Source organism: Somniosus microcephalus, chromosome 4, assembly GCF_052327205.1.
Source record: "Somniosus microcephalus isolate GS21.2 chromosome 4, FLI_Smic_1.0, whole genome shotgun sequence".
NCBI classification, from domain to species: Eukaryota; Metazoa; Chordata; class Chondrichthyes; order Squaliformes; family Somniosidae; genus Somniosus; species Somniosus microcephalus.
Genome location: NC_140990.1, coordinates 76,894,799 through 76,912,219, shown reverse-complemented (window position 1 = coordinate 76,912,219; position 17,421 = coordinate 76,894,799).

Below are 17,421 nucleotides of genomic sequence, written 5' to 3'. Positions count from 1 at the left end.
ACAGATAACAAAAAATGAATTCATTCATTCATTAATAAAGACCAGGCAGTGTGTGGGGATTGTAGTATGTGGGAGTTTGTGAACAACGAGACTGTCCCAGACTGCCACATCTGCAGCAAATGTCTCTGCCTCATGACATTCCAGCTCAGAGTCAGTGAGCTGGAGTCCGAGCTAGAGACACTCCGACATATAAGGGAGGAGCAGGAATTACTGGATAATTTACTCGAGTACAGTCACACACCAGAAGAAAGCACAGGTGCAGGAAGGGGAGAGTGTGACTGTCAGTCAGCCGGGTAAGGGGAATGTAGGAGAAGTAGTGAAGGAATTCCAGCAGACACTGCTCCTGCCCAACAGGTACAAAGTACTCAATACCTGTGAGGATAAGGAGAAAGACTGGGAAGGACAGCTAGAATGCTGCCTAAGGCACCATGAAACAGGAGGCTGTCCAAGGGGTGGAGGAGCAGAGTGGAAACATTGTAGTATAGGGGAGTCTATAATTAGAAGAATAGATAGTTGTTTTTACAGTCAGGATCGAGAGTCCTGAAGGGTTTGTTGCCTTTCTGGTGTCAGGGTAAGGGACATCTCAAAATGGCTGGAAAAGAATCTGGACACCAAATCCAGGGACCACTTACATTGTGACACCAAATCCAGGGACCACTTACACTGAGACACCAAATCCAGGGACCACTTACATTATGACACCAAATCCAGGGACCACTTACATTGTGACACCAAATCCAGGGACCACTTACATTGTGACACCAAATCCAGGGACAACTTACATTTTCACACCAAATCCAGGGACAACTTACATTCTGACACCAAATCCAGGGACCACTTATGACAGCAAATCCAGGGACCACTTACATTATGACACCAAATCCAGGGACAACTTACATTATGACACCAAATCCAGGGACAACTTACATTATGACACCAAATCCAGAGACCAGTTATGACACCAAATCCAGGGACAACTTACATTATGACACCAAATCCAGGGACCACTTATGACACCAAATCCAGGGACCACTTACATTGTGACACCAAATCCAGGGACAACTTACATTATGACACCAATTCCAGGGACCACTTATGACACCAAATCCAGGGACCACTTACATTGTGACACCAAATCCTGGGACCACTTACATTATGACACCAAATCCAGGGACAACTTACATTATGACACCAAATCCAGGGACCACTTATGACACCAAAGCCAGGGACCACTTACATTGTGACACCAAATCCTGGGACCACTTACATTATGACACCAAATCCAGGGACAACTTACATTGTGACACCAAATCCAGGGACCACCTACATTGTGACACCAAATCCAGGGACCACTTACATTGTGACACCAAATCCAGGGACCACTTACACTGAGACTATAAATGGAAATCAGAGAGCCTCAGTATGGAGAATGGTCATGGTGGTGAAAAGTGCTCTAGTGAGGGCGAAAGGCGGTTACTGGATGAAGATATGACGCTGGAATCAGATGGTGACAAGTTATTTTCAGAAGCACTTTTCAGGCAGGCTGATGATTGGATGTAACCAGCCAAACACCTGGATCCGTTTGTTCTTATCCCCAAATCCCAAAGTCTAATGTCCCTGATGTCTTTTTCCGTGAGAAATGTAGAGATGTGAAAGAAGAGAAAAAATCAGGCTCCAGCCAGAAAGAATGTTCCTTAAATGAACAATTCATGAGGCTGTTTTGTGACTCGTCTGCGTGAGGTTAAAAAAAATGAAATGAAAAAAGATGTTGTTAATAGTGGTTTCGAACCCTAATCACTAAATCCTAAGCCTAACCTCCAATTGACGAGCCCCAACCACTAACCAATAACCACTAGCCCCAACCACTAACCCCAATCCTAATCAATAACCACGAGCCCCAACCACTAACCCCAATCCTAATCAATAACCACGAGCCCCAACCACTAACCCCAATCCTAATCAATAACCACGAGCCCCAACCACTAACCCCAATCCTAATCAATAACCATGAGCCACAAACACTGACTCCTAAGCCTACACCCTAACCCCAGCCCCTAACAAAGGATCATAGACAGGGATCAATGGAGGAGTTAAAGACCTGATAAAGGAAGTATTTGAAATAATTATCTCGATGAAAGAAATAGTGCAAGGTATGTTAGTAACAAGAGATTAAATCATCGAGACCATCAAGCTCAGAAATTACTATTACAAAGATCAGAACCTTTCAAAGGTTATCACATGCAGTACGTGTGGAGGAGTTTTACTAAATCGAATCCACAAAGCGTAATACAGATACAGATACAGATGATAACACATTTCAAAACTTATGCAAGATTATTCTATAAAGCTATGGCTTAAAGGAATTGCAGCTGAGTGTACTCTTTTGTGCAAACAAATAAACTGTAACTTAACTTAAAACATTAAAGGAAACTTAATAAATTAAATTAACATTTAATTACCTGTGGTGATGATGCACTCCAGTCCCTGTGGTGTGAAGATGAGTGTAAGTGAGACACTAGAGTTCAGTCTATGACACCCACAAGTCATGTCCTCAAACGGAGCAAGCTTGGGGTTTGATGTGATAGAAGGTGAACTAGATGAGAACGGAAATAATCTAGAGTAAGGAAAGGCCCAAAAATTAAACAGTCGGTAACAGATCGTTAATTATTCTTCTCTTATCATGGAGAAATCAAATATTTGACACACTGTGTGTTTGAAACAAAGCTGATTTATTCACTATTTACAGAATATTAATCTTCAGTGCAGGTTATTAAGATCAGCAGAAACAAACCATAACTGCGAGAATGAACATGGTTCAGTCCTCAATGCAATCACAGTAAATCATGTTCTGGTCACTAATATGGTCTTTCCGGGGGCTTTTACCCAGCATTCCCCGTGGTGGGCAATGTGCCGCACCCAGAATGCAGGAGCCCAGTGCGCAGGCGCGGTAGGGGAGGGTATATTGAGCATGTGCAGTGTGATACTGGAGACGGACAGATGGAGAGGAACCGAAGCCGGGAACACGATTCCGCAGCGGGTAAGAATCGAGGAGCGCAGAAGAATAATGGTCCGGTAGGTAGGTGAGGCGGCTTTCTAAACAACTGGGGTAGGCCGGAAGCCCTGAATAATAATGTGAAAATCCCATGTTTGCAACTGCGGGGATTTCTTCCGCTAACAGGCCCAGGTTAACGTCGCCTTCTTTGTAAAGGAGTGCGGAAAGTTCTAGTGCGACGCCATTTTGATTCATTGTGTAACAGAGTGCATGCGCGGCCATCTTAGTACAGGAACATAGAGTGGGCGGGGCTTCAGTGTCTGCTTCCATCCGGGTCCCAGTGCCCGGGAGAGACAATCAATGTCTCAGTTATTTTATCCTCACTCTCCACACAGGGCATTTCTCACCATCTCTCCTGAAGGTGCTGGTAAGTGCCAAGCTTAGAGTTTACATGCCATAGAATTGTAAAAGAAGAGTCCCAGAAGGTTGTGGGTTCAATACCCACTCCAGAGACTTGAGCGCAAAAATCTATACTGACTCTCCAGTGCAGTGCTGAGGGAGTGCTGCACTGTCAGCGGTGCCATTTTACAGATACGACGTTAAAACAAGGCCCCGTCTGCCCTCTCAGGTGGGCACAAAAGATCCCAGGACATTATTTCAAAGAAGAGCAGGGGAGTTATCCCCGATGTCCTGGCCAATATTTATCCCTCAATCAACATCATTAAAAAAAAACAGATTATCTGGTCATTATCACATTGCTGTTTGCAGGAGCTTGCTGTGCGCAAACTGGCTGTCACCTGACCTACACTATTATGTTCATTAATAACCAGTAGTTTTTATTAAGAACACAGCTAGCTTCTTAGCTAGTCACTTATTAGTATATGAGAACTTCAGTACATGAGGACTTCTACAGCTTCTTTCTAGAGGCTTCCATCTTGACTACTGCCTTGTGGATAGCCTAGTGCCTTATGGGTAATGTAGTCTTAATATGCATACAGCTGGGTAGTGTAGTCTTATGCATACAGCTATATTAAGCTCTACACAGCTCTACAGCTCCACCTAGTGTCCACTATAGAATGACATGTTATTGATCATTACATCCCCCTTTCTTTGAGGTTTAACAAAATCAATATCAATCAACTTTCAAGAAAACAATAAAGATAATATCAGTAACACTTTTGTTAGTGCTCTATAAACATAAACATTTTCAAAACAGTCAACACATTTTCAAAGCTTTACATTGTACTCAAAGATTAAGTCTATCAGGCTTTTTCACTTCACGTGTGGATCTTCTCAACACGGGTAAGTCTGATGTGTCTTCATGAGATTGTTCTGGCGGTGAATGACAAGATGCAGTTGCGGCATTGTCATCAATCTGCTCTTGTATAGATCGAGGTCTCCTTGCGAACTTTGCTTGGAGAGGGTTTCAGTGTTTCCTTCACTCTTCATGCCATAACTCTCAATGTAGTCAATGCACTCTCGAAAAACTGCTGGCAGCTGGACCCCATCATACAGCATAGTCCTCTCAGCAGCCTCGGCTAATGGAACACCAAAGATTGGCCTGAGGGAAGAAGGAGTATCCACCGGAACTGTTTCCTGCTCTGGTGCAGGCTTCTTCTTTTTCTTTTTCTCTTTCCACTGCTTAACAACATCTGCTGCGGTTATATCTTTGGACTTTTTCTCCTTGTGTTTTTCCTCTTTGTGCTTTTCTTCCTTTGGCTCCTCTTTGACCTTAAAGTCTTTTTCTTTCTTCTTGGAGAAACTAGGCTTTTTGAAGACATGGATACCCTTTGGCCTTTTCATCCTTGATGGGCTCTCTGCTTCATCGCCTGAGTCATCTGGTCTGCTTATGACACAGTTTATACGGTAGACTCTCTTGACCAGTTCCAAGTCCTCACAAGCTTTGTCACCCAGTAGTGAATCAAGTCTTTCAGCCACAACAGAAAACATGAGATGATGCACTTTGTCTTTGACTGTCACTTTAAGCCTGCATACACCTAAGCTATCTATTTTCTGTCCATTATAGTCCTTCAGTAGTACTGACTTTTTCTGTATTTTGGGCTTTTCTTTCATATTTTTTATGTCACTCATACTGATTAAGTTTGCTTTTGCCCCAGTGTCCAGTTTCAATGTAACTAATGCTCCATTTATCTGCAGTGGGATCATCCATTTGTCCACTTTTACTGCATTGACTTTATGTTCAGCATTGACCATTTCTGAGGGCTGCACATTTTCTGTATCTTTTTTGATATCGTCACATGACACCATTCCTACAAAAAATGTCTCACTTAAATCAGTGTCCTCAATTACATTAACTCGTTACCCTTTCTTAGTTTTTACTTTTGAAAAGCATTGTTTGGCAAAGTGATTCTTTCCATTACACTTTGTGCACATTTTTCCAAACGCTGGGCATTGTCTTAACTGGTGTTTGTAACCACAGCATTTACAATTAAAAATTTCATCCTCCGATTGCTTTTCATTTCTGTTCTGCCCATGTTTCTTCCCCTTGTAGGACACAGCACTGACAGCAGCATTATCACTCATTACAATCGCATCATTATTGATTTCACTGAAAGTCTTTGCGTGCTTTCGAGCTAGCTCACTGGCTTGGCATATTTTCACAGCATTTTCCAAATTTAGTTCGGTTTCTCTCAACAGACGTTCCCTGACTTTTTTTATCATGAATACCAAACACAATCTGGTCACGAATCATGGATGCTTTGAGCTCAGAGAAATTACATGTCTGTGCTTTCAGTTTCAGATCAGTTATAAAGCTATCAAAAGTCTAATTTTGTTGCTGTGTCCGAGAACGGAAGATGTATCTTTCATACGTCTCATTCTTTTTGGGAGAGCAATGTGCATCACATTTTTTTAGCACATCTTCTCATTTTTCTCTGTTCTCCTCTGGATTAAATACAAATATATTAAATACCTCTATCGCCTGTGGGCCTGCAACCGTAAGCAGCAATGCTATTTTCCTTGCGTCTGGATTCGTACCGAATCCGATGGCTGCAATGTAGAGTTCGAATTGTTGTTTAAAAATCCGCCAATTGTAGTCGACATTTCCCTCGAGATTCAAACGCTCTGGTGGCTTCAAATTCTCCATGTCGCTTTTCACAATTTTTTAGCAGATATTTACAACTCTTGGTATCCTGGTACCATATTATGTTCATTATTAATAACTAGTAGTTTTTATTAAGAACACAGCTAGCTTCTTAGCTAGTCACTTTATTAGTATATGAGAACTTGAGTACATGAGGACTTCTACAGCTTCTTTCTAGAGGCTTCCATCTTGACTACTGCCTTGTGGGTAGCCTAGTGCCTCATGGGTAATGTAGTCTTAATATACATACAGCTGGGTAGTGTATTCTTATACATAAAGCTATATACAGCTCTACACAGCTCTACAGCTCCACCTAGTGTCCACTATAGAATGACATGTTATTGATCATTACATACACTGAACAGTGACTACACTTCAAAAAGTACTTCATTGGCTATAAATCGCTTTGGGACATCCAAGGTTGTGAAAGGCACCACAGAAATGCAAATCTTTCATTCATGCAGAGCTGCGCCCCCATGTACAGTCCCAGGCTTAAAAGCCCCATGTACAGTCCCGGGGTTAGAATCCCAATGTACAGTCCCAGGGTTAGAATCCCCATGTACAGTCCCAGGGTTAGAATCCCCATGTACAGTCCCAGGGGTAGAATCCCCATGTACAGTCCCAGGGTTAGAATCCCCATGTACAGTCCCAGGGGTAGAATCCCCATGTACAGTCCCAGGGTTAAAATCCCCAAGTACAGTTTCAGGGTTGGAATACCCATGTACAGTCCCAGGGTTAGAATCCACATGTACAGTCACAGGGTTAGAATCCCCATGTACAGTCCCAGGGTTGGAATCCCCATGTACAGTCCCAGGGTTAGAATCCCCATGTACAGTCCCAGGGTTAGAATCCCCATGTACAGTCCCAGGGTTAGAATCCCCATGTGCAGTCCCAGGGTTAGAATCCCCATGTGCAGTCCCAGGGTTAGAATCCCCATGTACAGCCCCAGGGTTAGAATCCCCATGTACAGTCCCAGGGTTAGAATCCCCATGTACAGTCCCAGGGTTAGAATCCCCATGTACAGTCCCAGGGTTAGAAGCCCCATGTACAGTCCCAGGGTTAGAAGCCCCATGTACAGTCCCAGGGTTAGAATCCCCATGTACAGTCTCAGGGTTAGAATCCCCATGTACAGTCCAAGGGTTAGAATCCCTATGTACAGTCCCAGGGTTAGAATCCCCATGTACAGTCCCAGGGTTAGAATCCCCATGTACAGTCCCAATGTTAGAATCCCCATGTACAGTCCCAGGGTTAGAATCCCCATGTACAGTCCCAGGGTTAGAATCCCCATGTACAGTCCCAGGGTCAGAATCCCCATGTACAGTCCCAGGGTCGGAATCCCCATGTACAGTCCCAGGGTTAGAATCCCCATGTACAGTCCCAGGGTTAGAATCCCCATGTACAGTCCCAGGGTTAGAATCCCAATGTACAGTCCCAGGGTTAGAATCCCCATGTACAGTCCCAGGGCTAGAATCCACATGTACAGTCCCAGGGTCAGAATGCCCGTGTACAGTCCCAGGGTTGGAATCCCCATGTACAGTCCCAGGGTTAGAATCCTCATGTACAGTCCCAGATCTAGAATCCACATGTACAGTCCCAGGGTCAGAATCCCCATGTACAGTCCCAGGGTTAGAACCCCCATGTACAGTCCCAGGGCTAGAATCCACATGTACAGTCCCAGGGTTAGAATCCCCATGTACAGTCCCAGGGTTAGAATCCCCATGTACAGTCCCAGGGTTAGAATCCCCATGTACAGTCCCAGGGTTAGAATCCCCATGTACAGTCCCAGGGTTAGAATCACCGTGTACAGTCCCAGGGTTAGAATCCCCGTGTACTGTCCCAGGGTTAGAATCCCCATGTACAGTCCCAGGGTTAGAATCCCCATGTACAGTCCCAGGGTTAGAATCCCCATGTACAGTCCCAGGGTTAGAATCCCCATGTACAGTCCCAGGGTTAGAATCCCCATGTACAGTCCCAGGGTCAGAATCCCCATGCACAGTCCCAGGGTTAGAATCCCCATGTACAGTCCCAGGGTTAGAATCCCCATGTACAGTCCCAGGGTCAGAATCCCCATGCACTGTCCCAGGGTTAGAATCCCCATGTACAGTCCCAGGGTTAGAATCCCCATGTACAGTCCCAGGGTTAGAATCCCCATGTACAGTCCCAGGGTTAGAATCCCCGTGTACAGTCCCAGGGTTAGAATCCCCATGTGCAGTCCCAGGGTTAGATTCCCCATGTACAGTCCCATAAGAACATAAGAAGTAGGAGCAGGAGTAGGTTATACGGCCCCTCGGGCCTGCTCTGCCATTTAATAGGATCATGGCTGATCTGAACCTAGACTCACGTCCACTTCCCTGGCCGTTCCCCGTAACCCCTAATTCCCTTATCTGCTAGGAAACTATCTATCTCCGTTTTAAATTTATTTAATGTCGCAGCTTCCACAGCTCTCTGAGGTAGCAAATTCCATAGATTCACCACCCTCTGAGTGAAGAAGTTTATCCTCATCTCAGTTTTGAAAGGGCAGCCCCTTATTCCAAGATCATGCCCCCTAGTTCTAGTCTCACCCATCAGTGGAAACATCCTCCCCGTATCCACCCGATCAAGCCCCCTCACAATATTATATGTTTCGATAAGATCGCCTCTCATTCTTCTGAATTCCAATGAGTAGAGGCCCAACCTACTCAACCTTTCCTCATAAGTCACCCCCTCATCTCCGGAATCAACCGAGTGAACCTTCTCTGAACTGCCTCGAGAGCAAGTATATCTTTTCTTAAATATGGAAACCAAAACTGTACGCAGTATTTCAGGTGTGGCCTCACCAGTACCCTGTATAACTGAAGCAAGACTTCCCTGCTTTTATACTCCATCCCCCTTGCAATAAAAGCCAAGATTCCATTGGCCTTCCTGATCACCTGCTGTACCTGCATACTAACCTTCTGTGTTTCATGCACCAGGTTCCCCAAATCCCTTTGTACTGTAGCACTTTGCAGTTTCTCTCCATTTAGATAATAACTTGCTCTTTGATTTTTTCTGCCAAAGTGCACAACCTCACACTTTCCAACATTATATTCCGTCTGCCAAATTTCTGCCCACTCACTTAGCATGTCAATGTCCTTTTGCAGGTTTTTTATGTCCTCCTCACTCACTGCTTTCCCTCCCATCTTTGTATCATCGGCAAACTTGGATATATTGCAGTTGGTCCCCTCCTCCAAATCATTAATATAGATTGTAAAGAGTTGGGGTCCCAGCACTGACCCCTGCAGAACACCACTAGTTACTGATTGCCAACCCGAGAATGAACCATTTATCCCAACTCTCTGTTTTCTGTTAGATAGCCAATCTTTCACCCATGCCAGTATATTACCCCCAATCCCGTGATTTTTTATCTTGTGCAGTAATCTTTTGTGTGGCACCTTGTCAAATGCCTTTTGGAAGTCCAAATACACCACATCCACTGGTTCCCCTTTATCCACCCTGTTTGTTACGTCCTCAAAGAATTCGAGCAAATTTGTCAAACATGACTTCCCCTTCATAAAACCATGCTGACTCTGTCCGATTAAATTATGCTTAGCCAAATGTCCTGTCACTGCTTCCTTAGTAATGGACTCCAACATTTTACCAACCACAGATGTTAGGCTAACTGGTCTATAGTTTCCAGCCTTTTGTCTACCTACCTTTTTAAATAACGGCGTTACACTAGCAGTTTTCCAATCTGCTGGGACCTTTCCTGAATCCAGGGAGTTTTGGAAAATTACCACCAATGCATCCGCAATCCCTACCGCCACTTCTCTCAAGACCTTAGGATGTAAGCCATCAGGTCCAGGGGATTTATCCGCCTTAAGTCCCATTATCTTACCGAGTACCATCTCCTTAGTGATTTTAATCATGTTTAGCTCCTCCCCCCCATAGCCCCTGTTTGTCCAGTGTTGGGATATTTTTAGTGTCCTCTACTGTAAAGACTGAGACAAAATATTTGTTCAGCGTTTCTGCCATCTCCGTGTTCCCCACTATTAATTTCCCGGTCTCGTCCTCTAAGGGACCAACATTCACTTTAGCCACCCTTTTTCTTTTTATATAACTGTAGAAATTCTTGCTATCTGTTTTTATATTTTTTGCTAGTTTACTTTCATAATCCATCTTCCCTTTCTTAATTAATCTTTCAGTTATTCTTTGCTGGCTTTTAAATGCTTCCCAATCTTCTATCCTCCCACTAGATTTGGCTACTTTATATGCCCTTGTTTTCAGTTGGATACTATCCTTTATTACTTTACTTAGCCACGGATGGCTGTATTTTCTTTTATGCCCCTTTTTCCTCAGTGGAATATATTTTTCTTGAAAGTTGTGAAAAATCTCCTTGAATGTACACCACTGCTCATGTACCGTCTTACACCTTAATCTAGTTTCCCAGTCCACTTTAGTCAACTCTGCTCTCATACCTTCATAGTCTCCTTTCAGTCCCAGGGTCGGAATCCCCATGTACAGTCCCAGGGTCGGAATCCCCAGGTACAGTCCCGGGATCGGAATCCCCATGTCTAGTCCCAGGGTCAGAATCCCCATGTACAGTCCCAGGGTCAGAATCCCCATGTACAGTCCCGGGGTCAGAATCCCCATGTACAGTCCCAGGGTAAGAATCCCCATGTACAGTCTCGGGGGTCAGAATCCCCATGTACAGTCCCGGGGTCGGAATCCCCATGTACAGTCCCGTGGTCAGAATCCTCATTTACAGTTCCAGGGCTGGAATCCCCATGTACAGTCCCAAAGGTTTGAATCCCCATGTACAGTCCCGGGGTCAAAATCCCCATGTACAGTCCCGGGCTCATAATCCCCATGTACAGTCCCGGGCTCAGAATCCCCATGTACAGTCCCGGGGTCAGAATCCCCATGTACAGTCCCAGGGTAAGAATCCCCATGTACAGTCCCGGGGTCAGAATCCCCATGTACAGTCCCAGGGTAAGAATCCCCATGTACAGTCTCGGGGGTCAGAATCCCCATGTACAGTCCCGGGGTCGGAATCCCCATGTACAGTCCCAGGGTTCGAATCCCCATGTACAGTCCCATGGTCAGAATCCTCCTGTACAGTCCCAAGGTTGGAATCCCCATGTACAGTCCCAAAGGTTGGAATCCCCATGTACAGTCCCAGGGTTCGAATCCCCATGTACAGTCCCAGGGTTGGAATCCCCATGTACAGTCCCAGGGTTCGAATCCCCATGTACAGTCCCAACGTTGGAATCCCCATTTACAGTCCCAGGGTTCGAATCCCCATGTACAATCCCAGGGTTGGAATCCCCATGTACAGTCCCAGGGTTGGAATCCCCATGTACAATCCCAGGGTTGGAATCCCCATGTACAGTCCCAGGGTTAGAATCCCCATGTACAGTCCCAGGGTTACAATCCCCATGTACAATCTCCGGGTTACAATTCCCCTGTGCAGTCCCAGGGTCAGGAGGTGGGGTAGCATTGCTGGTTAAAGAGGAGATTAACACAATAGTAAGGAAGGATATTAGCTCTGATGATGTGGACTCTGTATGGGTAGAGCTGAGAAATACTAAGGGGCAGAAAACGTTAGTGGGAGTTGTATACAGACCCCCAAACAGTAATGCAGAGGTTGGGGATGGCATTAAATGGGAAATTAGAGATGCGTGCAATAAGGGCTCAGCTGTTATCATGGGTGACTTTAATCTACATATAGATTGGGCTAACCAAATTAGTAACAATACTGTGGAGGAGCAATTCCTGGAGTGTATACGGGATGGTTTCCTGGACCAATATGTCGAGGAACCAATTGAGATTAGGCCATCTTAGACTGGGTATTGTGTAATGAGAAAGGATGAATTAGCAATCTTGTTGAGTGAGGCCCCTTGGGGCGTAGCGATCATAATATGATAGAATTCTTCATTAAGATGGAGAGTGAAGTATTTGACTCAGAGACTAGGGTCCTGAATTTAAATAAAGGAAACTACGATGGTATGAGGTGCGAGTGGGTAGGATGGATTGGGGAATGTTACTTAAAGGGTTGACGGTGGATAGGCAATGGCAAACATTTAATGATCGCATGGATGAACTACAGAATTTGTTCATCCCTGTTTGGCATAAAAATAAAACAAAAAAGGTGTCTCAACTGTGGCTAACAAAGGAAATTAGTGATAGCATAAGATCCAAGGAGAGGACATTTAATTGGCCAGAAAAAGCAGCACACCTGAGGATCGGGAGCAGTTTAAGATTCAGCAAAGGAGGACAAAGGGATTAATTAAGAGGGGGAACATAGAGTATGAGAGTAAGCTTGCATGGAACATAAAAACTGACTGTAAAAGCTTCTATAGATATGTGAAGAGAAAAAGATTGGTGAAGTCAAGCGTAGGTCCCTTGCAGTCAGAATCAGGGGAATTTATAATGGGGAACAAAGAAATGGCAGACCAATTAAATACATACTTTGGTTCTGTCTTCACAAAGGAGGACACAAATAACCTCCCAGAGATGTCAGGGGACATAGGGTCTAATGAGAGGGAGGATCTGAATGAAATCAGTATTTGTACGGAAATAGAGTTAGGGAAATTGATGGGATTGAAGACCGATAAATCCCCAGGGCCTGATAATCTACATCCTAGAGTAATTAAGGAAATGGCCCTGGAGATAATAGATGCATGGCCGGTCATCTTCCAAAATTCGATAGACTCTGGAACAGTTCCCATGGATTGGAGGGTAGGTAATGTTACCCCACTATTCAAAAAAGGTGGTAGAGAGTAAATGGGGAACTATAGGGCTAAAAATTGGCCTGAGGTGCCCAAGCGGCACAAAGTTCGCCTGGGCGCTGGAATTTGCGCCGCGATCGCCACATTAGCGATCGCCGCAAATTCAGCTTGAGCACCCCAAGAGGGACACGGGGCGAGGCTCGAGGTGCTCCGCGTCCCTCTTAGGGCGCAGAAACTGAATTTTGCAGCGCAACGTGCTGCGATACTGCAGGCCTTCCTCCCACTGTTAAGGGGGAGGGGCCTGCAACAGCGCGATCCCCGATCACGGGTGCCGGCAGAAGAGCTCGGCACCAAGGAGAAGTGCCGGGCTCTTGGGAAACAGCCGGCATTGCCGCGGCGGGGGGGGGGGCCATGAGGCGGGGGACGGAGGTGCTGGCAGGCGGCCGCTGAAAAAAGCGGCCGCCCCGCACCTCCAGCTTAACTTGCGCCTCTGCCGGCGCAGCAAGTCCCCGGGAACCTGGCGCTGTAGCGCCGTTCGCAAACAAATTTCCCGATCGGTGCGCTAATGGGGTGCTGCGCACACCGATGACGTCATCGGTGGAGGCGCAGCACAGCAGGCTAACACCACCATTAGCGCCCCCGCTGAATATCGCGGAAGGAGCAGCCAGTGGCGCTACAGCCACTGACTGCCTCTTTGGGTGCTAAAATGTGGCGCTAGTCACCCAATTTTTAGCCCATAGACCGGTAAGCCTGACATCGGTAGTGGGGAAAATGTTAGAGTCCATTTTAAAAGATGTAATAGCAGAGCACTTGGAAAACAGTGACAGGATCGGACAAAGTCAACATGGATTTACAAATGGTAAATCATGCTTGACTAATCTACTGGAATTTTTTGAGGTTGTAACTGGTAGAATAGCTAAGGGAGAACCAGTGGATGTGGTGTATTTGGACTTTCAGAAGGCTTTTGATAAGGTCCCGCATAAGAGATTAGCGTGTAAAGTTAAAGCACAAGGGAATGGGGGCAAGGTACTGACTTGGATAGAGAACTGGTTGGCAGACAGGAATCAAAGAGTTGGAATAAACGGGTCTTTTCTGAGTGGCAGGCAGTGACTAGTGGGGTACCGCAGGGATCGGTCCTAGGACCGCAGCTATTACAATATATATTAATGAACTAGACGAGGGAACTAGATGTAATAGCTCCAAGTTTGCAGATGACACAAAGCTGGGTGGGCATGTGTGTTGTGAGGAGCATGCTGAGAAAATCCAGTATGATTTGGACAGGTTGGGTGATTGGGCAGATGCATGGCAGATGCAGTATAATGTGGATAAATGTGAGGTTATCCACTTTGGTGGCAAAAACAGGAAGGCAGATTATTATCTGAATGGCAATAGATTGGGAGAAGGGGAAGTGCAATGAGACCTGGGTGTCCTTGTGCACCAGTTGCTGAAGGTAAGCATGCAGGTGCAGCAGGCGGTTAAGAAGGCAAATGGTATGTTGGCCTTCGTAGCGAGAGGATTCGAGTACAGGAACAAGGATGTCTTGCTGCAGTTGTACAAGGCCTTGATGAGACCACACCTTGAGTATTGTGTGCAGTTTTGGTCACCTTACCTGAGGAAGGATGTTCTTGCCATGGAGGGAGTGCAGCGAAGGTTCACCAGACTGATACCTGGGATGGCAGGAATGACGTACAAGGAGAGATTGGGTCGATTGGGCTTACACTCGCTGGTTTTAGAAGAATGAGAGGGGATCGCATTGAAACTTATAAAATTCTAACAGGACTAGACAGACAAGATGCAGGAAGGATGTTCCCGATGGCGGGGGAGTCCAGAATCAGGGGTCACAGTCTAAAGATAAGGGGTAAGTCAATTTGAGACAGAGATGAGGAGGAATTTCTTCACCCAGAGAGTGGTGAACCTGTGGAATTCTCTACCACAGAAGGCAGTGGAGGCCAATTCATTAAATATATTCAAGAAGGAGTTAGATATATTTCTTAAGGCTAAAGGGATCCAGGGATATGGGGAGAAGGCAGGGACAGGGTACTGAGCTTGGATGATCAGCCATGATCTTATTGAATGGTGGAGCAGGCTCGAGGGGCCGAATGGCCTACTCCTGCTCCTATCTTCTATGTTTCTATCATAATCAACACACAGCTGAGCAAATTAACAGAAGTATATCGGTAAGTGCATTGATATCCCTTTGTGTATTTAGTCTCTTTAGTGGTTAAGCTTGACTTAGTAAGGATTTATTAGTGCAATAAGTGTACCCTTTTTCATGCACACTTAAACAAATAAACTGTAACTAATAAAACTTTATAATGAAACTTAACAAATTAAATTAAAATGTGGTTGTCGGGGGTGATGATGCACTCCAGTCCCCGCGGTGCCCACCGGTCTCGGAAGGCCTCGAGTGTGCCGGTGGACACCGCGTGCTCCATCTCCAGGGCCACCCGGGCGCGAACGTGGCCGCGGTGCAAGTAAGTGTAAGTCAAAGGAAAACGATGTAAGTGATTAAATTCTAACTACTTTTAAAGATGCTCATAACTGATAAATAGCAAAGTAATTGATCACAGTTAATGAAATAAAATACAGATAACAAAAAATGAATTCATTCATTCATTAATAAAGACCAGGCAGTGTGTGGGGATTGTAGTATGTGGGAGTTTGTGAACAACGAGACTGTCCCAGACTGCCACACCTGCAGCAAATGTCTCTGCCTCATGACATTCCAGCTCAGAGTCAGTGAGCTGGAGTCCGAGCTAGAGACACTCCGACATATAAGGGAGGAGCAGGAATTACTGGATAATTTACTCGAGTACAGTCACACACCAGAAGAAAGCACAGGTGCAGGAAGGGGAGAGTGTGACTGTCAGTCAGCCGGGTAAGGGGAATGTAGGAGAAGTAGTGAAGGAAGTCCAGCAGACACTGCTCCTGTCCAACAGGTACAAAGTACTCGATACCTGTGAGGATAAGGAGAAAGACTGGGAAGGACAGCTAGAATGCTGCCCAAGGCACCATGGAACAGGAGGCTGTCCAAGGGGTGGAGGAGCAGAGTGGAAACACTGTCGTATAGGGGATTCTATAATTAGAAGAATAGATAGTAGTCTTTACAGTCAGGATCGAGAGTCCTGAAGGGTTTGTTGCCTTTCTGGTGTCAGGGTGAGGGACATCTCAAAATGGCTGGAAAAGAATCTGGACACCAAATCCAGGGACCACTTACATTATGACACCAAATCCAGGGACAACTTATGATGTGGAGATGCCGGTGTTGGACTGAGGTGGACAAATGTAAGAAGTCACACAACACCAGGTTATAGTCCAACAGCTTTATTTGAAATCACAAACTTTCGGAGCGCTGCTCCTTCGTTAGGTGAAGTGGAGACATGCACAAGAAAGCAGACAAGATCCCGAAAGGACTACAGATCACGAACCCACTCAAGTCGACTTACAACACAGACTACGCTGAGAGGCTCTGCCGTCGTACCTCTCACGCACTCCTCAACCATCTCGTACACCAGCTCTACAGCAGACGCCGCAACCTCGAAACCAAGATAGAGTCCATGTTCTCAGCCTGTGCTCAGGACACAACAGACCAGCTACGAGACACCGCCAAACAGACGAGGCAACGGAACTACGCTGCCTACATGCACACCAAGAACAGGAAGCTTGAGAAACTCGGCATCACCACCAGCAGCAACCAAGCCTCTCCCGGTACCACGGTTGAAACCACAGGGACGTCTATCGTCAACTTGTCCGACCACACCCTTCAACCAGATGAAATCGAAGTTCTCAGCCGAGGGCTCAATTTTCTGCCCCACCACCAAAATGGACCCTATCGGTCTCGCGGCAGACACAGAGGAATTCATCAGGAGAATGAGGCTCCGGGAATTCTTCCACAAATCCCAAGATGTCAACAGTGAACCCAATGAGACAATCAATGATCCGGAACAGCAGGCAGAGGGATCCGCAGTGCAGCAACCGAAGAAGAAAGAGTCAAATTGGACCCCTCCGGACGGTCGCTGCCCTAAGCTTGACATGTATGCTCAAGCTGTCAGGAGATGCATCAATGCCAGATTCATCAGCCGCATTCACAAGACAGTCCAGAATGTCACCCGAGCACAACGCAATGCCATCCATGCTCTCAAGACCAACCGCAACATCGTCATCAAATCAGCAGACAAAGGAGGAGCCATCGTCATACAGAACAGAATGGACTATTGCAAAGAAGCATACCGACAACTGGACAACCAGGAACACTACAGACAGTTACCCGCAGATCCGACCAAAGAACACACCTGCCAGCTCAACAGACTGATCAAAACCTTCGATCCAGACCTTCAAAGCATCCTACGCGCTCTCATCCCACATACTCCCCGCGTGGGAGACTTCTACTGCCTCCCAAAGATACACAAAGCCAACACACCCGGACGTCCTATCGTATCAGGCAACGGAACCCTGTGTGAGAACCTCTCTGGATATGTCGAGGGTATCCTGAAATCCATCATACAGGGAACCCTCAGCTTCTGTCACGACACTACAGACTTCTTACAGAAACTCAGCACCCACGGACCAGTTGAACCAGGAACACTCCTCACCATGATGGACGTCTCGGCACTCTACACCAGTATCCCCCATGATGACGG